Below are 22,928 nucleotides of genomic sequence, written 5' to 3'. Positions count from 1 at the left end.
TATCAAGAAATTTCATGGACTATCCTCGGATATAGACATTGTGCCCTGCACTCCCTCACAGACTGATTCAAAACTTCCCTTTGTTGAACCGAATGACTCTGAGAACTACAAACTAAAGCTTAGGCCCAACCAGTCGAGCAATTTGATTGTTTAAGTCCTCTCCAAGGTGAAGCGGTTGAATTGTCTCCGACATGTATCCCTTGGACCTGAGTAGAGAAAATACCCGGAAAATGTTGAAACGACAGGCGTATTGTAAATCACTGCGTAGCTACTGTATGGGGACATTATTAATTCTGTTTTTATTAAGTCTTTTAGTAATTATTACGAGTATGTTGTTGCACATATATTACCCTATTTCTAGACATGTTTATAATGTTACTGCTGAACATTCTTTTAGTGACTTACCTCCGCATGGATTATCTTATAGACTTGCGCTGCGCAATAACACTTTCATTAGTATGTTACATCATTCCCATCAGACTAGTAATGCCACCAATTGTTGGGTGTGTGGCCGACTCCCTCCTTATCAGAATTATGAAGGAGTCCTGCCTTTCTTTCCACATCCATTCACACATAATGGCTCCTGTGGAGCATGGTTTAGTTTAATCAATTCCATAGACTCAGACACAGCAGTTTACCAAGATCATTGGATATGGGGAAACCTGAACCTAGTTTTACTCAAGGTCTGCTACCCTGACAAGGAGGGTCGCCCCAAAAGAACAGGAACTGATCTAGAAAATGAAGTATATGGATTAGGTAATTTTACACCTAATCTCATGATTCTAAATGTCGTATCCGAAGTTGAACTAGTCTTACCCACCATGTCAGTATTCCCAGCAAAGGGTGAATTGTGTGTAAGAAAGGTTGGTTCCATACCTATGGGCCATAGTAAATGCACTACTATAGTAGAATTCAGTGATCAAGGCAAATCTTCATTTAGAGCTTCTCGCCACTCCTACTTTATATGTGGTCAGACTGCATATATGCGTCTACCTCCAGATTGGGATGGTACCTGCTACATTGCATTCCTTCTGCCACCCGTTTTTCTAGCTCCTCCTGATTATTACAGAAATATTCATTTAGTACACAACAGAAAGCGGAGAGATCTCCCCATTGTCGATTACACTGAGACGGCATGGGACAAGTATGTAGATTTTAATAAAGGCATCTTTCCCTATATAGGTACTGTTACTAATAGTAAGCTGATACGTAGATTAACCAGAACCCTTGAAGCAGTAGTGAATGAGACTATTTCCGCCTTAGGCAATTTAACAGAAGAGCAGTCTGCTATGCGGATTGTTGTGCTTCAAAATCGTCTTGTCCTTGACGTCATCCTGGCTGATAGGGGCGGAGCTTGTAGGGTCATCGGATCAAGCTGCTGCGTATTCATACCAGAAAATTCGCCATCCGTATATAAAGCCATCACTCGCCTTCATAAGATTGTAAACCAGATACACCAGAACCCAGGCACTTGGACTTGGTCCAGTTGGTTTTGGAGTGTGATATCAGCCTGGGGATGGAGAGTTTTATCCTTCCTAGGTATTGGCTTTCTCATACTATTCAGTTGCTGTCTATGTCTACAATGTGGACCAGCGATTTGTGGTCTGTGTGCCACATCATGTATTCCACCACCAAGATTTCATTCAAGATCACAGAAGAAAGAAGAACAAATGATGCTATATGAACAGATCAATGGATTGATGAAGATTGATATCTCTTGAAGGGCAAGGAGGGGACAAGGAGGGAATGTGGAAATGTGGATTTTCCTGATCAGTTATGTCCCCTATCTTGGACCCCAACGGTTCTATGTGCATGTCACAAGTACATGTATGCTCCCTCCAGTTCCAGTTATGAAGACGCAAATACATGTGCGTCCACCGTCAACATGTCCTCTGTCAGATCCGCCATGAATAGGCCGGATATTCCATTCCTAAATATGAAAGGCCACCGGCTTTATATGGTTCACTTATGCCATTTTACAGTCCAGGCAAATAGGCCCTGATTCTGTCATCAAACTCCTTTTCCCTTCTGCCTCTGAAAGCTCCAGTCTGAGCCTGCATCTGTGACCATGAACTTTGTCTCATTCTCTGCGCGGCTCACGAAGCCTGACATCAGCCTATTCTCTGCCAAGAACTGTATTTCACCTTCGAATTATCTGCTTCCCCCTCAGCCGATGCATTCCTGCCTAGTAGTTTAAGTAAACATTCTTCCAGTTACCAAGCAAAAGGCCCGGCTTCTCTGTCCTCATGCAAGTAATTCATAGCCCTGTCACCATGGAATATTCCTACCCCCTCGCATTCAGTGTAGACACTTAGACGCTTGTACACGCACGCACAGTCAGTATAGAATAGATTCTGTCCGAGAGTCCTTCTTTTGTGGATAACATAGTTCTTTAAACATAGGATGTTAGATATGATTTGGGATTAGGTTGACCTGACCCCCCAGACTTTTCGTCTCCACATATAGAGCTAATGTCAAGTCCCCTTCACCCCCTAGTTACACGTCAATTACACGTCATACTGCTGCGCGCGCATCTATGCCAAGTATTATCTTATAGATCCACCTATACATGACATCATAACCAATCATGTTTCCTTTTTACTCCTTATTACACCCATTTTCGGTTACGCAGGTACCACGTCAGGTTCCTTATCAATTGTTACGCCTACTGTATTTGCTTCATTATAATGTATGTACTATAAAAGTTACTTCTTGTCAATAAAGTATGTACTTCACTTCCTGAACCCCCGTGGTGATGGAACTTGGAGCATCCGATTATAATCGATTATTGGAATAAAGCCCATTCCGAAACTCTAATATCACGGATTCTGCCTCTCATTTTACTGAGCTATTTTATTATGATTCTGTATCAAATTCAGTCCAGGTAAAGGAATTTTATTTACCACACCCAGACCCCAAAACTTTAGATCACTTCTGGGAATCAAGACAAACCTTTGGCAAGGAGAAGAACCAAGAAAGCTGAAGGAGGAAACTGCCCCAGTGCTGTTCTTTTTCTGGGGTTGGCCTGCAGTGGTTACTTTATTTGCCAAGGAAAGGAGAAGAGGACTTTTGTGAACTTTTCATCATCTTGAAGAAGAATCTCCAAGGGCTTGAAGTGTGCTTGCCTCCTGCCTGAAGTCTCAGGGATACAAGACTTCACCACCAGCTCCCCTGAATTCCCTTGCTGGGAAGACTACCTGCAGAAAGGTGCCTACTGTTGCTTGGGCCCTCTGAGAAGACTGCATGTTGCTGGGATCTGGAAGCAGGACGCAACAAGGAGAAGCGTGTCGCCGTCGCAGCAGTTGCCGTTGCATCGTCGAAGAAATGTGCCGCCACCGCAGCTGTTCGCTGTCGCACCACCGACGAAGCATGTCGCATCACCGGAGAAGCATGTTTCCGCTGTAGAGTTTGCCGTCGTATCACCGGAGAAGCGTCTCGCAGGGCCTGTCGAGGCTCAGAAATTACCGAGCACGCCGCAAGGCTGTCGGGCGTGCACGGATCGCATCCAATGTTGTCACATTGCATCACGGACGCCATTTTGTCGCATCGCACCGGATTGTCGCATCGCGGCACCATCTTGTTGCATCGTCACCGGGCCGCAGTAAGAAACGACGCATCAACTCCCCACACAGTAAGGAAGCAACGAATCACCTCCCCTGCACAGCAGTAAGGAACCGATGCATCCACTCCCCTGAGTGTAAGGAATGGCGCATCAACTTCCCTGCGACCCTTTTGTTTGCAATGCATGACGCATCTAAGTGTACATGGAAACAAACCTCAGCCCCCTCAGTAGCCCAATGGTTCATCAAAGTTTGGCACATATTTGCAATGGAGAGACTCTCTCATAATATCGCAAACACTGAAGAGAAATTCCAATGCATCTGGCAGCCACTGATCTCTTACTAAATGCGCATTGAGTTCACTTGCTTCAGGCTGAGGGCTCTTCAACTCTTTCCCCACGATTGACCAACACCTTCACTAAGCCCCTGCGAATGGTTCTGGAGGCTCCGTACATTGACTCCCACCTATCCCCCAATCCACCCCACAGGTTTTAGTGCATGGAACACACTGGATGTTCCATGTCACATAACATGCCGCAGCTTGTGCCGCCTCTTTTTAATTGCTGTGACTTGTTTTTCTCTTTTTCTTTTCTCTTAATGCCACCTTGGTCATAGGAAGACACACGCATTCTAACGCATAGTACATCTGACACAATGGGCTGACAAGCCTATCAAGGAATGCCTGGGGGTAGATACACCCATTGGGGTGCGATCACGCTTCTCGACCCCTCACTCTTGCTTGCCCCTTCCCGGGAACCCTGGCCACTGAACTTATATGTTCCTGACTATACTACATAACCCCATGCCTCACTCACCTGGAAGGCCCTTCTACAGCTTGTTTAGCCAGAGTACAATATTTGACTCTATGCGGCCGGCCCAAAGTGGTTGTAGGCGATTTGCTGTGTATTCATATACTGATTTCCCTGATGACTCTGTCAGTCTCTACGCTGCTGGCCCGGCCAGGGTTATCGGCATCACGCTGTGTTCACTATTGATTGCCTTTAATAAAAGGTTTTTAAAACTAAAAAAAAAAAGAAAATTAAAACTCATTGTAGTTTGGCCTCATCTCAGATATTGTAGGGCATATTTACTAACATTTCATGCAACGCAGAGCAACACACAAAGTTGTGGTCTGTGTTCCATGAAACAGAGGCACAGGTTTATGAACCTGTCACACAAAGCAATGCAGCACCGAACGTTGCTGCGCTGTGTGAAAGGGAGAGAGCAGGAAAGCACTTCAACGCATCTTTAAGTTGCTTATCCAGTTCAAAGTGATCTCTGATTGAATGAATGCTTGATTTTCAGCACTGCCAAAGACTGTGTTTGTGTGTTACAAAGTTATTCAACTGCACAGCAGCAAAGAGTCACCACTGCTTTGCCTCGACTGTTTTTTTTTTTTTTTTTTTGAGGGAGGTTTTGTCTGGAGGTTTTGTCTCCATGGTGAGCTTGGTAAGGGTGCACCTAGAGATCCGACTGTTTCCACATGGAACTGTTTCCACATGGAACGGTTTGTAAACTACCTAAGAGCTTCGTGTTGGCGTGTTCTCTCTCATAGGGAAGCCCGTATTGAACTGTTTCAGGCATTCCCCAAAGTAACAGACCTTATGTATCACACGGATATGACTGCTTAAGGTTCAGATGAAAAAACGTAAATATTCCCAAACTACATAAATTAGTTAAACTAGTCCCCTATCCTGTAAAGTTCTCATGTAATCTGCCTAATCTACCTTCAATAGTTAAACTGAACGTGCATTTCAGTGTAAGGGATCCTTTTTACAACTTTAAATATTCGGAGCAGTATAAGATTGTCAATCATTTGCATCTCCTGAAATTGAGGCATTTATATAATGCTTCATGGAAGCAGTCGAAGTGCATTAAGACAGTATGGATACTGTGTTCCTAAGTACTATGGGTTGAGTCGTCACTAAGTCCGGGGGCGAGGTCAGAAACATGACTAAAAAGAAGGAAATGTCAACTATTTTGTTTACCTTTCACCTATATATAATGCAAACACTTTAAATGAAAATAAATGGCAACTAAATAAATCTGTGAAATACGTTGTTCTGGATTTGGAATGTATGTGTGTATTGTTGTTATTATTACTGCTTCCTGCCATGCCACGTTTTTACGAAGAGTGTCTTGGTGCTCCTTTCTTGACAAAAAAATAAGATAAAAAGAAATACGTTGTTCTGGTACAAAAGCTCAGTTCGTTAATACATTCGTTTAAGATATCTATGTGTCTAACAGCAGGGTCCCCGATTTGAATTTTGCCTGGTGCACTGGGGGATAGTGACAGGCATATATATAGAGAGCTATGGCATCAGAGCCTGTGACAGAAAGCACTGTGAATATGCAAATCTTCAGGTAAGTAAATGAATATCACACTGCAGGATGGCAATCTGCTACCCTTTGATGAGCTGGTAGACCACTATAACATACATAGGCACATTTCCTACGATACCACACACTGACTCGTTTCTTGCACGCTAACTGGAATGCTGTGGCAATTGAACTCCCAACCCATGCAGTTGTGCAGTACCTCACCGTCACGGGCTATGGGTGGACAGTAATCAACTGGTTGGCAAAAGATATTGGAGAGAACAATCAGGTATATCTAGCCGGGCCTTTAGGAGAGATCGGAAATGGAACTTGGGCGGGCCTTTCTTTGCTCACAAGGAATGGGGCAGGTTGCTGGCCCAGGAATGGGGCAGGTTGCTGGCCCAGGAATGGGGCAGGTTGCTGGCCCACCCGACCTCTGTATCTAGGAATGCAAGGTTTAAGATTATCCCATTCTTTGTGCTGCATATGATGTATTTATCTCCTGCCAAGATGAACAAGTTTTTCCCAGGGGTGAACACCAGCTGTCATTGTTGCCACCTCACACCTCAGTGCACCATCACCAGCACAGCCCCATCTCCACGCCAGTGCAGCCCCACCTCAGCATCAACTCAGCACGAACACAGCACCTCCACAGCATCAGCACAGCATCAACTTCCTCTTCTTCCTCTTTCTCTCCTCTGTTTATTACTTACCACTCTTTATCTCGCCATTTCCCCTCACCTGTTTTTATTTGCTGTTCTTTTTTTTATCTGTCTCTAGTTGTCTGACTTCTTTCTTTCTCTGTCTGATCATCACTCAGGCACTCATCCTCTAGTCTTTTAATCTCTCCTGTGGTCATTTTCATTCTGTTTCACTCATTTCCTCTCTCACTTCCTCTAGCTCTCTCTCAAGCACACACACACACACACACACACACACACACACACACACACCCACACACACACACACACACACACACACACACACACAAACGCACACACACACACAATTTCGTGCTCTTTATCTCTCTCTTGCTTCTCTTTCTATGTCCCCCTTTGTCCTTCCTGTCGGTATCATTATTTCTATTCTGTTGCTCCTCTATCATACTAACTCACTCTGCCTTTCTCACATGTTTATTTCTTCTCCCCTACATTCACCTTCTTACCTCCATGTTTCATTCTCTATTTCTGGCCTCAATGCTTCTATATATATTACATTATACTGATTTTAGACTCTGTCCACACAGTTTCTAATATGCCCCATTGCCATAAGTGCAGTCTGCCCTTAGAATCTAACATCTGTTGATTTTCCCCTAGTGTTCGTCTGCTGCTTGTGTGGTAAGGCAGGTACTTTTTCCCAACCTCCGCCCTCCCATTGTTTACAACCCCATAACAAAAAACCCCAGCTATAACAAAAAAGCATTGGAATGGCATGAATAAGTTACCAGCATTGCAAAGACAAACACAAAAATAGAAAAATAGAAGACATTTTCTATGTTCATTCTTTTTATTAATAGGGCTGTTCAGTTGCACACAGTGTCTTCTTGGTAATATATAAGATAACAAAAATGATAATAACACTTTTTTATTATGACTTTTCAAAATGCTGCGCAGCAGCCACCCTGCTCTATAACAGAGGCTAAAGACATTGCCAAAACCAATAGCTCTGGCTAAAACTTGAATGGTCCCAAAGCAAAGACCTATTGGCTATGCCAATGCTTGTTCTTTGTGTGATGTAGAATGCATCACACAAAAAAGGGATGTAATGAGCAGAAATGAAGATATTTCTCCTTGTTACACCTGGGCGGCTCACCATTTTGCCGTAATCCCAGATTTACTGACCTTAGAACACACATGCTTCAACCATGGAATGCCTCCCTGATTCAAAGTAATGAGAGGCAGCGCTATGCACTATGTTGCTTTACTTTGTATTTACTAAACCAAGCAGTCACACAAAGTGACTTAGCAGGGCTTAATAAATTCCAGATTTGGCCTTGCATTGCCTTGCAACTACTTGCGTCATACAAGGACAATACAAGCCTTAGGCAATCTGGCCCATATGTTGAAAAGTTCCCTAAAATAAAATCACTGTATGTTATGGGTAAATGATCAGTGTCACAAGGGGAAAAAGATGCCACAATTTGATTGACAGATATAGTGCAACCAGTCCATTTTCTCCATAGCACACGTTTGTGAGGTTTTTGATTGTACTGGAGGTCAGGTGTTTGTTACAGGAGTCGTGCAAATCTCTCAAAGAAAGCAAGGAAACCTCCAAGGACATGAAGTGATAATAGCCATAATACATGCAGCTAGAGGTTTACAGTGGGCACACCACACAAAAGTCTGGGCCAGGAACACAATTAGGGCGCAGGGGGTCAGCAAACTGTGAGTTCCAAAAATGTTATAGCAAGGAAGGAGTCAAGATGGTTACCTAGAAGATTGCAAGACTTCTCTCTCCACTGGGAACAGTCTAGACCACAGGAACTCATAGTAAGGCCCGCGGGGTGCCAGCGGCCCGGCAAGCCTTTCTTGGCGGCCCGCGGACCTTGAAGACATCGTACCTGTGTTTTTTTTTTGTAAAGAGTGTCAGCAAACACAGACTCTGCTCTATGGGAGCTGGGCGATTCCAGCGATAGTCAGAGTGGAGCTGTAGGGGCGCTAAGAAGAGGTGAAATACAACAAAGCCTCATTAACAGGTAAATGGTCTATTAAAGACCTGTGAAGTACTCGGGTGCGGCTCTGTGTGTGCCCGGAAAGCTGTCTCAGCTCAGGCTGCCACACTCGCGGGGTGAGTTGACAAAAGGTGACAGAGGACAGCAGGGTGTGAGAGCTGGGTGAGGTGACGGAGGGCAGCAGGGAGTGAGAGCCTGGTGAGGTGACGAAGGGCAGCAGGGAGTGAGAGCCGGGTGAGGTGACAGAGGCTGACAGAGGGCATTAGGGAGTGAGAGCCGGGTGAGGTGTGCGTTAAGAGCCCGTGATGTGATGTTTCCTGCCAGCCTGTAGTCAGAGGGTTGAGCCAAGGCCAGGGAGCAGAGACCTGGTCTCCGCTCTCGCAGCACAGCGCACAAATGCTTGCCGCCAGGTTGGCGCTATATATTATTGATGCATGCATACCTACACAGATGGGTGACTGGCGCCAAAGGGGTGCTTTGATCTGACAGTTCGGGGGTGAGAGTCAGAATTAAAGCCAGCGACAGATGTGACCCAAGGCCCAGTGGTGTGACACAAACCCCGTGAAGCAGCAAATTCAGAGAGAAAACGAGCTGGCTTTTACATTACATAGGGGGAGTGGGGGGGGGCTGTCTCTGGGCTGGTGACGGGGACGTGTAGACACAGTACGTGTGCACTGCCCGAGGCACAGAGACAGATAGAGTCAGAAACAGACAGAGACAGATAGAGATAGAGGCAGAGATAGACAGAGACAGACAGAGGCAGAGACAGATAGAGGCAGAGACAGACAGATAGAGACAGAGACAGATAGAGACATATAGAGACAGAGACAGATAAGAGCCAGAGACAGATTGAGGCAGAGACAGATAGAGACTGGGTCAGACAGAGCTAGATAGAGGCAGAGACAGGGACAGACTGACAGAGGCAGAGACAGATAGAGGCAGAGACAGATAGAGGTAGAGACAGACAGAGACAGACAGTGATAGAGACAGAGAGAGAGAGAGAGAGAGACAGAGACAGAGAGAGGCAGAGACAGACAGAGATAGAGAGACGGAGACAGACAGAGATAGAGACAGACACAGACAGAGACAGTGACAGACAGAGACAGATAGAGGCAGAGACAGGGGCAGACAGATAGAGGCAGACACAGACAGAGATGGAGAGGGAGACAGAGGGTGGGAGACAGAGACAGGGGCAGATAGAGACAGGGACAGATAGAGGCAGAGACAGGGACAGATACAGACAGAGACAGAGGCAGAGAGTCAGAGCGATGGAGAGGGAGATGTAGAGGGAGAGGAAGAGGGAGAGGGAGACATAGAGAGAGAGAGGGAGGGAGAGGGAGGGAGACAGAGAGAGAGAGGGGGAGACAGGGGTAGGGAGACAGAGAGAGGTATAGGGAGGCAGAGGGAGGGAGTCAGGGGAGACAGAGGGAGGGAGAGGGAGACAGATAAAGGCAGAGACAGGGACGGGCAGACAGATAGAGGCAGATACAGACAGGGAGAGACAGAGACGGAGAGGGAGACAGAGAGAGGGAGAAAGGGACAGACAGTGACAGGGATAGTCAGAGACAGATAGAGGCAGAGACAGGGACAGACAGATACAGACAGAGACAGAGGCTGAGAGACAGAGAGAGGGAGACGGACAGGGAGAGGGAGACAGATGGAGAGAGAGGAAGAGAGAGGAATAGGGAGGGAGACAGAGGGAGAGAGACAGAGACAGGGAGACAGAGAGAGAGGGAGACAGAGAGAGAGGGAGACAGAGGGAGGCAGAGGGAGGAAGTCAGGGGGAGACAGAGGGAGGGAGAGGGAGACAGACAGAGGGAGACAGACAGAGGGAGTTAGAGGGAGGGAGACAGAGGGAGAGAGAGAGGGAGGGAGTCAGAGAGGGGGACAGGGAGAGAGGGGGACAGAGAGAGAGGGAGACAGAGAAAGGGAGACAGAGGGACAGAGGGAGACAGAAAGAGGGAGACAGAGGGAGGGAGACAGAGGGAGACAGAGAGAGGGAGACAGAGGAAGGGAGACAGATGGAGAGAGAGGGAGGGAGACAGAGAGAGAGAGGGGGAAGGAGACAGAGAGAGAGAGGCAGGGAGACAGAGAGAGAGAGGGAGACAGACAGAGTCAGTGAGACAGAGGGAGACAGAGTGAGAGAGAGGGAGAGAGGGAGGGAGAGAGATGGATAGAGAGAGAGAGAGAGAGAGAGAGAGAGAGAGAGATAGAGAGAGGGAGGGAGGGAGTGAGACAGAGAGGGAGGGAGAGATAGAGAGAGGGTGGGAGACAGAGAGAGAGAGAAAGATAGAGAGAGAAAGAGAGAGAGAGAGAGATGTGTGTATGCTGGCTCTGGTGGCTCAGTGGACGAAGGCATCCGCTGCAGGGGCCTGTGTTCAACCTCAGGGTCCCAGTTATTTTTGTTGCTCTAGCCCCGCCTTCTTCCCCACTGACCCCACCCCCACCGGTGTGGCCCTCGGCCACAAACCACAATGTAAATTTGGCTACCGGGAGAAAGTTTGTAAGTACCCATGGTCTAGACCGAACTGCCAAGCTAGGTCCTCCCTGGGCTCGAAACAAGCATCCTGGGACCAGTTTCAGGGTATGTCATCCTTCATCAGCCAGGCTAGCTTGAATCCAGTGGCACACTGAGCAAGGGACCCACGTCTGGGCATACCCATCCCACTGAGGGCGAAAAATGTAACTGCATCAAATGATGAACAGCCTGCCATCTGAAGAACCAATGCCAGCAGAAAAGAGGCTTGAAGCCCAAACCCCCATGAACATGCTTGCTCATGAAAGAACTTTGCTTTGGCATATGGGAAGCCAGTGCCAACTTGAGGGGTTCAAAAGAGCTAAAGGTCTTGATAGAGATCAGGGTATCTAAAATATGCCCACTACCACGGATAGAGTAATCACACAGTTACACGCACATACATTCATCATACGCTAGGGCCCATTTCACTAACATACGCTCAAATACTCTACCAGCAATAAACCTGTGGAAAGAAAACACCTAAACACCCTGCATCAATATCAAGTCGATCGGATCTGGTTTAGTGACTGTCCTAATCAATAACATAATCTACACAGCATATACAATAATGATCAAAAATATAAACCCAATAATTGACAAGAAAGAAAATTCAACACCATGTTTTAAAATTATATTGCTTTATCTAAAATTAGTCAAAGTTAAATCAATCAGAATAAATCATTTCTCATAGTTACCTATTCTAACTAATGTCAGAACGGGTCAGGACAAGTCTCTCGGTAAAGTCTCTCAAGATGAAGTCCTCAGCACAGTCCTCAGCAACGCAGCTTCACGCAGCAAAGGTAAAACGGCAAGTGGCAAAAGGGTGGCAAGATCCCTCCCTAAGCTAACAGTTTTTATAATGAAAAATACAATGGAAAGATTCATCAAGTTTGAAAAAAAACACTGAATCACTGAGCAGAGCGAGAAGGAAAGGATGCAACATTGCAACATTTATGAACCTCTGCTCAGGAAAAATACACATAGCGAAGACTACGGAACAGGAACCAAGAAAATAAAACATGTAACACATTTAATCCGGTTTCTCCTCGGCCATCGAGCCACAGTTCAGAGTTTTCCTCTACGGCTCCTTTGTCTTTCGAGATTGCCAAGGACACTTTCACTTTTCTTGGAGAACACCCAAAGCTGCTGCCGTCCTCATGGAAAGTTTCATAGAAGGACCATGGTCAGTCACCCTCAAGACCATTTCCAGCAGGGGTCTCCCTCGTCACGTCTTTCACATATTCACTCGAGGCCAGGCTTCAAAATTAGCCATCATGGATTAGGCCTCCATAGGCCACAATAGACCATCTCAATTAAAAGAAATAAAAACAACGTTACTACAGCATAATGATTAAACAGTGTTAACCCCACTAATACCCTTATGTGTATGCATTTATCTAGCTTTTGCGACATAAAAAGCATTAATTCAGACAGCGTTTTGTGCTCAAAATAAACAGCACACAGCAACGTTTAAACATGAAAACTTGCACGTTATTTTTTAGAAAACAAAACAGCACACACATGCTAACCCTTGTGTAACTTTCTCTTATGTTAAGACAAACAAATTGATTAATAAAAATACACACTTGCACAAGACAAATAATTAATTTGTTATTTATTAATATTTAATAAAACGCATAGACATACTAGAGCTTCAAAACCCCTGAATTTTCATAAATGAAAACTCTGCTCCAGCAATCCCCCCTTTGGTGATTTTATCACCAAATAAACCCAAAAAAAAAAAGAAAATTAGTGAAAATTTAGTCCCATTTTAGGAGAAATCAGAAATGTCTTTTCCCCTTACACAACATTAAACACTAGTCACTCTTTCATCATCTCTCTTTGTCTCTAAGTAAACACTCTCCCTCAATTCTTCTAGTTCAATTTCTTGAGGTTCTCTTTTCAACTTCTTATTTTTCTTTTCTTTATTCAATTTCTTTTTCCCTCCCCTGTTTTTACAACACACACACACCAATCTTATTATTAATAAAGCCACAATTATACAAGACAAGGGAAACAATATTCTACCTATAATATCTTTGCAATAAAATCCTTAACAGCTATCATTTTATTAGCTATTTTAGTCCACAAACTCCCAGTTTCAAGTGGTACTAATTCTTCATGTAAATCAGTAATATTTTTGATATAGACCTTCAGGTCTTTACTTTCGTCAGGAATGTAAGTGCAACAATGTTGAACTTTCAATATTCCACAGACTCCACCCTCCTTGGCCAATAGAATATCAAGGGCAAGTCGATTTTGCATAGACATGGCACGTACGGCACTTAATTCCGTATTCACCAAAAGAAACCCTCCTGCGGTATTTGTCGATAAGCGATCAACCACTGTGGACAGTTTCCGAATTCCATAAGCATTTAAAGAAATTCCTACTGCTGGAATCAAAACCCCAAAAATATCACCCACAATTTCAGACCAAGTTTCTCTTTTAAAACGTGTTAATAAGTTAATATCTTCTACATCTCTTATTTTATCTGTATGAAAAATCTTAGGAAAAACCAGGCCCACATAACATGTGCCATACCAATGGTCAGGCAACTTGTAATAAGCCTTGTTCCCACAAACATAATACACTCCTGGAAAAATCGTATCCTCTCCACCTCTGAAACCCCAACCTGTCGCAATGAAGTATGTATCATGGCACTCACTAGTTCCCACAAAATATGTATCATATTGGGATTTCCTTCTAGTAATGCAAAGTTTACCCTTCTGTGGTGCATCTAGAGCTAAAGTTGGACTAGCCCCATTCTTCAATTCTTTTCCCATCTCAATGTCCCAAATTGTTTCACTCTCTTCATATTTTCTCCCTTTCTCATGCATGTTTACTCTCCTTTCTTCTACCATATCCAGGAAAGCTCTCTCCTCTTCCTTCAAACTGCATGTTAAATTATTCTTAAAAATGTAATCTAATGTTAATCCTTTTTCTTCAATAAAAATCTCACCAAAAGTGTTAGCTTCTCTAGCTGGATTCAGCTCTTTGTTCATTGGCAAGTGCCCAAAAATACTATCTCTGTTAGACATCTTATAATCTATTTTCCCTAACAAATAAAAAACACTACTTAAAATACTACAGGAAATACCATATGTAGCTGGTAAATGGTGATAAGTAACACCCTCTGAGACGGATGCAGGTAATTGCATACAAACGTAGCAATCCCTTACTTCCATTGTCTTCACATATTCATATAACAGTTTAGAAAAAACATTACTAGAGAAATTATTAATTGACCTATCTTTGTGTATGTAACTACTACTTCTAATTGGAACTACTTTTTGTGAATTCTTCTCTACATTTGTCACATTTTCTATATTCATTCCAAACTCTACTCTAAAAGTAACTAATAAGATTAAAACACCCCATAGAAGCATTAATAATCCAGTACAACAGCAGCACATTCTACACCACCTCTTAAAGAAGGCACATCTATTTCTATTATCCTCTATGTTAGCCATTTTAGTTTAGCCTCTACTATTCCACTACTGTTTGAACTTCTTCCATTCTTCAGCAATTCTTCAGCTTTCAGTTTATCCAAATGATCTCTTCGTTCACTTGATCCAAGTGAATCCTTCTTTCACTCAGTTTGGATACTTGTCATTCTTCACTTCAATTTCTTCAACATCAAATTGTATCAGATCTCCAACATCAAGATCCTCAGTACTCGACTCTTCTCCAATGTCAGTCAAGAGTACTTTCAGAATTTCACCAGTATCTTCCTCAACCACTTCTCTCAAGACCACTTCCGGATTATCTTGAGTCACTGTTTCTTCTTCTCCTCCTTCAGACAGTGTCACATAAGACCATTCCGGTGATCTGTACTTTTGGTTGGGTCTTCTTACTCTTTTTATTTCCACTGGTTCGTTCGACTCCTTTGATTCTTCTCCTTCAGCTTTTGAACTTTGACTTGAAACTTCATTCACTTGTTCAGCTTTCGATGAATTTGCTCTTATTACTTTGTATCTCAGCCTCTTAACTCTGTTGTTAGGCCAACGATCTCCTCTTAACACCTTTTTTGGCTTTGTTTCTTTATTATTTCTTTCTCCAATCCAAGTTCTCTTTCTCAGAACTCGACCCTCTGTTTGTTCATCTTCATCATCTGTTTCAAGTGCCTCTTGTTTCCGTTTTCCAGCAGCTTTCTTCTTTTCCACAGATTTTTTCACCACTGTTTGAGACTTCCCTATACCTGTCCCTCCTCGGGTCTCCGACACGCAATCTTCTTGCTGTCTACTTGTCCCTTCACCTAGCTCCTCATGAATGTTCCCTACACCTCCTCGGGGGTCTTCCGCAATCTGTCCCTCTCTATCTTCTTCTGACCCTGTTTCTTCAAGTATAATCTCAAGTGGTTCTTCAATCTCCTCCTCTTCTGATTCAGGAGTAGTCTCTGTGTGATTTCTTTTTTCTTTTCTTTTCCCTTCACTGCTGTTTGAAACTTCAGGCTCACTTACAGAATCTGATCTTTTCTCTGATACTCGCAGTGATTCTCTTGAAGCTCTCTCTGCTTCTTTTCTCACTGATTCCGTATCATCAGTATCTTCATCATCACTGGAATCTGACTCTTCAAAATACTCTTTACCAGTCCCTTCTTTCGGATTTGGAACTTTCAGAGTATGACTTGCATGTACCCAGTGCTTCACTCCAGCACACTTTACTGCAGTCGTCGTAGTCAGAATAACTTGTCTCGGCCTTCCCCACCTTGGAATCAAGCAATTTCTTCTCCTGTGAACTTTTATCCTCACCCAATCTCCTGGACTCAGATCATGGGCTTGCTTCTTCTCAAGTGTGGTAGCTTCTTCTCCAACCTGGTGAAACACAGAATGAACTGCGTCAGCCAGGCCTTTACAGTAATCCAAAATCATGTCATCAGTTATTGTCACCAACTTATTGACAGGCACGAATGCATGGCGCATAGCACGTCCCATGATTATTTCATGCGGGCTCAAACCAGTAGTTCTATCTGGAGTAGATCTCATTGTCATCAGAACTAGAGGCAAAACATCTGGCCATTTCATGCCAGTGGCTAAACACATTTTTCCAATCCTATTCTTGATTGTGCCATTAATCTGCTTAACCACACCAGAAGCCTCTGGTCGGTATGCACAATGTAGCTTCTGCTGAATTTTTAATGCTTCACAAATCAAACCCATGAGCTCATTCTGAAAGTGTCTACCTCTATCAGACTCAACTGTAACTGGAAACCCGTACCTAGGAATCTACTCCCTCAACAGTAACTTTGCCACTGTTAATCCATCATTTCTTCTAGTCGGGTAAGCTTCCACCCACCTTGAAAACAAACAGACTACCACTAGAATATACCTCAGTCTGTTCACTTGAGGCATTTCAATGAAATCAATCTGCATTCTTGTAAAAGGACCTCCTTCTCTGCCTATTGTTCCCAGACTCACCACTGTCTTTTTCCCAGTGTTAAATTGCTGACAAACTAAACACCTCTGACAGATGCTCTCTGCAATCGTCCTGAACTTTGCATTGTACCAGGTCTGCTTAAACGACCTAACCATCGCGTCTCTCCCCAAATGTCCCTGGCCATGATACATCCTTGCCATTGACGACAAGATAGAGTTAGGCATCACTGGTCTGCCATCTCTGTAGACCCAAACATGGTCTGTTTCTCTTGGAGCACATCCTGCCTTAATCCAATCTTGTTTCTCTTCATCTCCTGCCTCATCTTGTAACTGTTTCACTTCATCCCAGGTCTCTAGGACATTAGTAAACATCACAGAAAGAAAAGACATTTCCCTCTCTCTTTCCCTGTTAATAGACTGATTGGTCTTGGCACAATACTGCGCAACATCGTTTGCATAACGGTTCCCAACCGTTATAAAATCCTCCCCTGGACCATGGGCAACACATTTTACAACTGCTAACTCCTTAGGCAGCTGTATCGCCTCAAGCAATTTTCCAATCATTTCAGCATTCTTTATCGGAGTTCCACTCGATGTCAAGAAACCTCTTTGTAGCCAAAGTTGGCCAAAATCATGCACCACTCCAAATCCATACTGACTATCAGTCAACACAGTCGTCCTCAAATCTTTCCCAATTTCGCAAGCTTTTGTCAATGCTATTAATTCAGCAACTTGCGCAGATTTCACTCCTTTCAATGGTGATGCTTCCATGACCTCTGAAACTTTGCACACCGCATATGCTGCACATAGCACACCATCATCATTCCTCAAGCATGATCCATCCACAAACAGCACATGATCATTCTCAGGTAAGGGAATATCCCTTATGTCTGGTCTCGGTTTTGTACAGTACTCAAGCACATCCAAACAATCATGATCATCTTCCATCTTTATACCCACATTTTCAATATCCGGCAAGAGTGTCGCTGGATTCACATTCACACATCTCTCAAGAGTCACATTTGATGCACCCAGAATCACTTTTTCGTACTTAGTCAACCGACTATGTGACATGTACTGAGTTCTGCTTCTTGTCAAAAGAATTGCCACATTGTGAGGTACGAATACCCTTACAGGATATCCCATTATGATTCCCTCACTCTGTTCCAGACTCCTGCATGTTGCAGCCACAGATTTCAGACAACCTGGTAAACCCACAGCTACAGGGTCAAGTGTTGATGAGAAGTACGCAATAGGCCTTCTCAATTGTCCATGTTTCTGGATTAACACTGAAAGTGCACATCCATTTCTCTCACTACAGTACAGCTCAAATTCTTTCTCATAATCAGGCATACCCAAAGCTGGAGCCTCACACATTTTACTTTTGAGCTCTTCAAATGCTGCCAATTGTTCTGCATCCAGATCTAATGGATCTGTCATTTCACTTTTCGTCAGCTTAATCAGTGGCTTTGCTATCAGAGAAAAATTAATTATCCACTGACGACAATAACCCACCATACCCAGGAACATTCTCACTTCTCTCTGGGTTTTTGGAGCTTTCATTACTCTGATTATTCTGATCCTGTCAGTAGTCACTTTTCTCAGACCTTTTTCAATATTGTGTCCAAGATAATGCACCTCTTTCTTGCAAAATTGCAATTTGGCTGGAGATACCTTTAACCCTCCATCTGCCAGATGATTCAGTAAAGCTATAGTATCCACTTCACAAGCTTCACGTGTCTTTGATGCCACCAGTAGGTCATCAATGTACTGCACTAACACTGAGTTTTCGGGCATGATCAAACTTTCCAACGATTTCTTCAATAACTGATTGAATATCGAAGGACTCTCCGTATACCCCTGTGGGATTCGACACCATGCTAAGATACGCTGGCCAAACCTAAATGCAAAAATCGGCTGGCTGTCATGATGCAATGGAATTGAAAAGAACGCATGACACAAATCAATCACTGTATACCACTCAGCATCATGTGGAATTTGATACAGAATCACTGATGGATTTGGCACAATAGGACAACATGCCACCACAATTTGATTAACTTTTCTCAGATCCTGTATGATCCTAAATTTGCCATTGGGCTTTTTCAGTCCCATTATCGGTGAATTACACGGACTACTCAGTAGTTCTCTCAGAACTCCCTGCTGAATCATTTTCTCAATTATAGGAGTTATCCCTTCAATTATTTCTGGTGTCATTTTGTACTGAGGAATGTTAGGATATGTAATTCCCTCTTTCACTGCAATTTTCACTGGATCTACATTATTCATCAATCCCACATCCTCTCCTGTAAAATCCCAAACTGCTCTTTTCACTGTGTCTCTCAGCTCTTGAGGCAAATCCTCCGGATTAAACACAGCAAATGCACCAATTAACTCACTTTCTCTATTTTCTAGAGTCATTCGGTAGAAAACATCATCATCTGGTGTCTCAAAAGCTATTCCATCTGGTGTACAAAAAATTGTGCAATTCATCTTACACAATAAGTCCCTACCTAACAGGTTCACTGGACTCGTGTCACAGACAATAAATCTGTGCATGTCTGAAAATGTCCCTATCTGTACTCTTACTGGTTCAGTAAGACGTGTTCTGATTTGTGTATTGGCTACACCAACTACTTGGATTGCTTCATCCGAGAGAGGAAGATTTCTAACATCTGTTGACCTGACAGTTGATCTTGTCGCACCTGTGTCTACCAAAAAAGTAACACTCTCCTCATTTATTTTCCCATCCACAAATGGTCCTGCCTGGTCTATTTCTAGAGTTGCACCAAGTATGCACTCTTCTTCCTCTCTTCGGCACCGTCAATAATCACCCTCAGACTCACTCCCTTCACTCTTTAACAAGTACTGCTGTACTTTGTTAGAACGTCTTGGTTTGTTTACCTGCTCATCATTGTAGAATCCTGAGTCCTGATTATATTTTTGTACCCCTCTATTCTGCGGCAAGGGCGGTTTTGGCTCTTGACTCTGCTGTCTCACAACTTTCTGCTGTTGCTGTTGATTATTCCCTTCATTCTGGTTCTGCACCTGTTGATTTAAAGGTTTATTCTCATTACTCACTAATGGTGGATTAGGACATTCAGATCTCCAATGTCCCAGCTGGCCACAGTTGTGACAAGGGAACTTTTTCTTCGCTTCCTCAAGACTTCCTTTCCCTTTTCCTGCATATCTGGGTCTATTTCCTGCATTATTTCCTGGATTATTCGCCTGTTCCACTAACTGTGCTTCCTGTCTTTCTGCAACTTTCACTTGTGCCCACATTGCTTTCTCTTTCAGCTTTCTTTGTTTTGCTTCAATTTCATCACTGAAGTATTTTGCATGTCTCAGAATCTCATCTACTTTTTTACTCTGCCAATCCACTGTGTGTTCACGAATTCTCTCACCAATGTCAGGTCTTAGACCATATACAAATCTGTATACAAAGTGACTCAAATCTTTGTCACCCAGGTGTTCATCTCCACTGAATTGTTTAAAAGCCAGTATCAGCCTCTCGTAAAAAGCATGAACTGATTCTTTTGCTTCCTGTTGTGTTCGATCTATCTTAACCCAGTCTGTCTCTTTTGGAGGAACTTTACTCTTCAGGTATACCATCACCTGATCATACTTCCTCATTACTTCTGGATCTGGTGCCCCTGTTCTTGAATCTCTTGGATATTCCTCAGTAGGCCAACTCACAACTATTTTACACTCAGTCCACAAGTCTGCTGGAACGATTATATCAAACAGACTATTCAGGTCAACCCACAGCACTTTTGACAACTTCACAAACCTATCTACCTGCCTATACCACTCGACGGGCTTTTCTCTCAATCGAGGGAAATCATTCGTAAATGATAACATATCCTGTCTGGTCCATGGAACATGTACATATCCTCCTCCAGGTATTTCTCTCATTGGATAATTATCCACTGGTTTCTCTTTTTCTCTCACTGGAAATGCTGAATAAGTTGTTCTATCTACAGATTCCTCTCTTTTCTTATACCACCTATCCTTCCACTTTTCAACATCACCCCATCTTCGCAATAATGCCACCATTTCTTTAATCTGTCCTGTTCTACCAGAAACATTCAAATTTTCGATATATTTCTCTGTAAAATCCATCCTGTAAGTTCTTTGTAAAGCTTTTACTTTATCAATGTCAACTCCTTGCTCATTTGCTATTGCTCTCAGCCTGTCATGTGTATTCCTTGCTCTCCAGGTAATACTTTTGCACATAAACAACAGCTCACCATCATGATGACTCTTCAGTATTTCTACTGGAACTGTTCCTGTCACAAGCTCTTCTAATTCTATACGTAACCTAGCCACATCAATAACTTGTGAATCCTTATCCTTTTTCTGAAGAACCTTCATCCAATCATTTAAATCATCAACTGTTATTTCAGCAGTTTTTCTCACCGGAACCACTCTTTTCTGCGGTTCTAAAATTGGCATCCCTGAACAACCAGGTTCACTAGTATCCAATAGTTCACTACATGTGTCATGTCTTGTTTGTCTCAGGTCACTTCTTTCTGCTCTTTTATCTGAATCTCCTGAAGGACCAACTGTATTTGTCATATTATTCCCAACATATGGAATCACCAGTCCATTCTCACCTGTTCTCTGTTTATCAAACACAGGCATAACCGGACCTATTGTTACAGGCACCGTAACAGCTTCCAGATTCTTCGTTAACTCCCTAATTTTCTCAGTCAGTTCTGTTGTTGTTTTTGCTAATTTTCTGGCATTTTCCTCACTACTTCGTTTTTCTCTCTCCCTGAAAGAACTACTACTTCTTGATTCAGGTGTCACCTTTTCTTTCTCAATAATACAGACTGTATCTCTTATCGGAGAAACAACTGGTGTACTCTCATCTGGTTCTGGTCTATATGGAGGTGGTCTCTTGTAAATCATGTCATTTAAGACCTCATCATCATACTCATTAACTCCAACTGCTCCCTCTTCAATTGTTCTCATAGGATATAATCCCTCTGACATATTAACATCTCGCCATCTTTTCATCCGATCATGATGTGTTTCACGATCATGTCTCCTCCCAAACATATTCCTGTAATACCCTCCAGATCTTTGCTTTTCTCGCTCATGAACTTCCTCTTCCCATTCCACTAAAGCCTCGAACTGCGTAGGTCTCGGCTTCGGGTCCAGACGTACCATCTTTTCCCGTAAATTTCTCAACACGGCCAAATTAAATGAACCATGTTCTGGAAATGCTAGAACACCATCTTCTTTAGTATACCTAACCCAATTCTGCAACCATATACAGGTATGTAATCCATATTTCGCAACCATGAAGGATGCAGGTGTTTTCGCTGGAGGTAGCAACTCACCCTCTCTCGTTTTAACCTCTTTATCCTTGGTAAACCACTTTTTAACTTTCCCAAAGAATGTTTTTTTCTTTTTCTCCTCTTGATAATACATTTTAACGCTTACCAAAACTCTCTACTCTCTCCGTATTATAAATATACAATACGAGTTTTTCAACCAATAGCAGCGCGACTCACACTAACGCACCAATCCTGAAGCGTCTACGTCACTAAACAGCTCTTCCAATCCCTGCGCGACTCACACCAACGCACCAATCCCAGCGCGAACCCTATTCTGGTCCACTATCCAATCAGAGCGCGGACTTTCTGACGTCAACAGTCGCTGCAGTTTGTCTCTGTCTTCTGTCACTCGTCTACCCCTCCTTTACAAAATCTCTCAGTAGACTTCGTGTCAAGATTTTTACAAAATCTATTAGTTACAACATAAAAACATCTCCATTGTCTGCTTCGCTAACCACAGAATAGTAAAGAGAATCTATTTTTCAAGAGTCAACAAACTTTCATACATCTCATAACTGTTTCCTCTAGGACTTATCCAAAGAGTCTTACAATCAATAAATGTATATACATTCACGCACATTCATGCAAGAAAAATATAGTACATGCACACAGAATCCTGTTTTCGAGAACAGCTCACAATCTGCTCCACTACAGAATTATAACACACATTAACTAAGCAACTTCGCCCAGTTCCTCAAACAAGCTCAGAGAATACCTATTACTCCTCCCGCAATAAGCTTTAACGGAAATCCTCTACGGATCCCTGGGACTTAAGACCAGAGTTTCAAAGATAACCTTCACTACGATACACACTCCTTACATACCAGAAATATATCTAATAGTAACATACGACGATGTCACTGATTCCGAACCCAGACAATGTGAACGCGCAACTTCAATTGTCACACGTTATTCCTTACAATCCCGTCTTTCCCGAGAGCAGCATATACTTCCCTCTGCCCTACTACGGAACTGCTACAACAGCTTCCAAGTTCCAGAAGCACTACATATAACTCAACATGACGACTTCAACATATAATATTAGTACATATACCAATATTGACAAAATAAAATCAATAATCAATAAGCCAATATACAAGCAATCTTATCAGATCAAGACAACCATCTAAACCATCCTC

Source organism: Triturus cristatus, chromosome 6 (assembly GCF_964204655.1).
Source record: "Triturus cristatus chromosome 6, aTriCri1.1, whole genome shotgun sequence".
Taxonomy (NCBI): domain Eukaryota; kingdom Metazoa; phylum Chordata; class Amphibia; order Caudata; family Salamandridae; genus Triturus; species Triturus cristatus.
The sequence above is the reverse complement of the archived record's forward strand: the minus strand, read 5'-3'. Positions refer to the sequence as shown.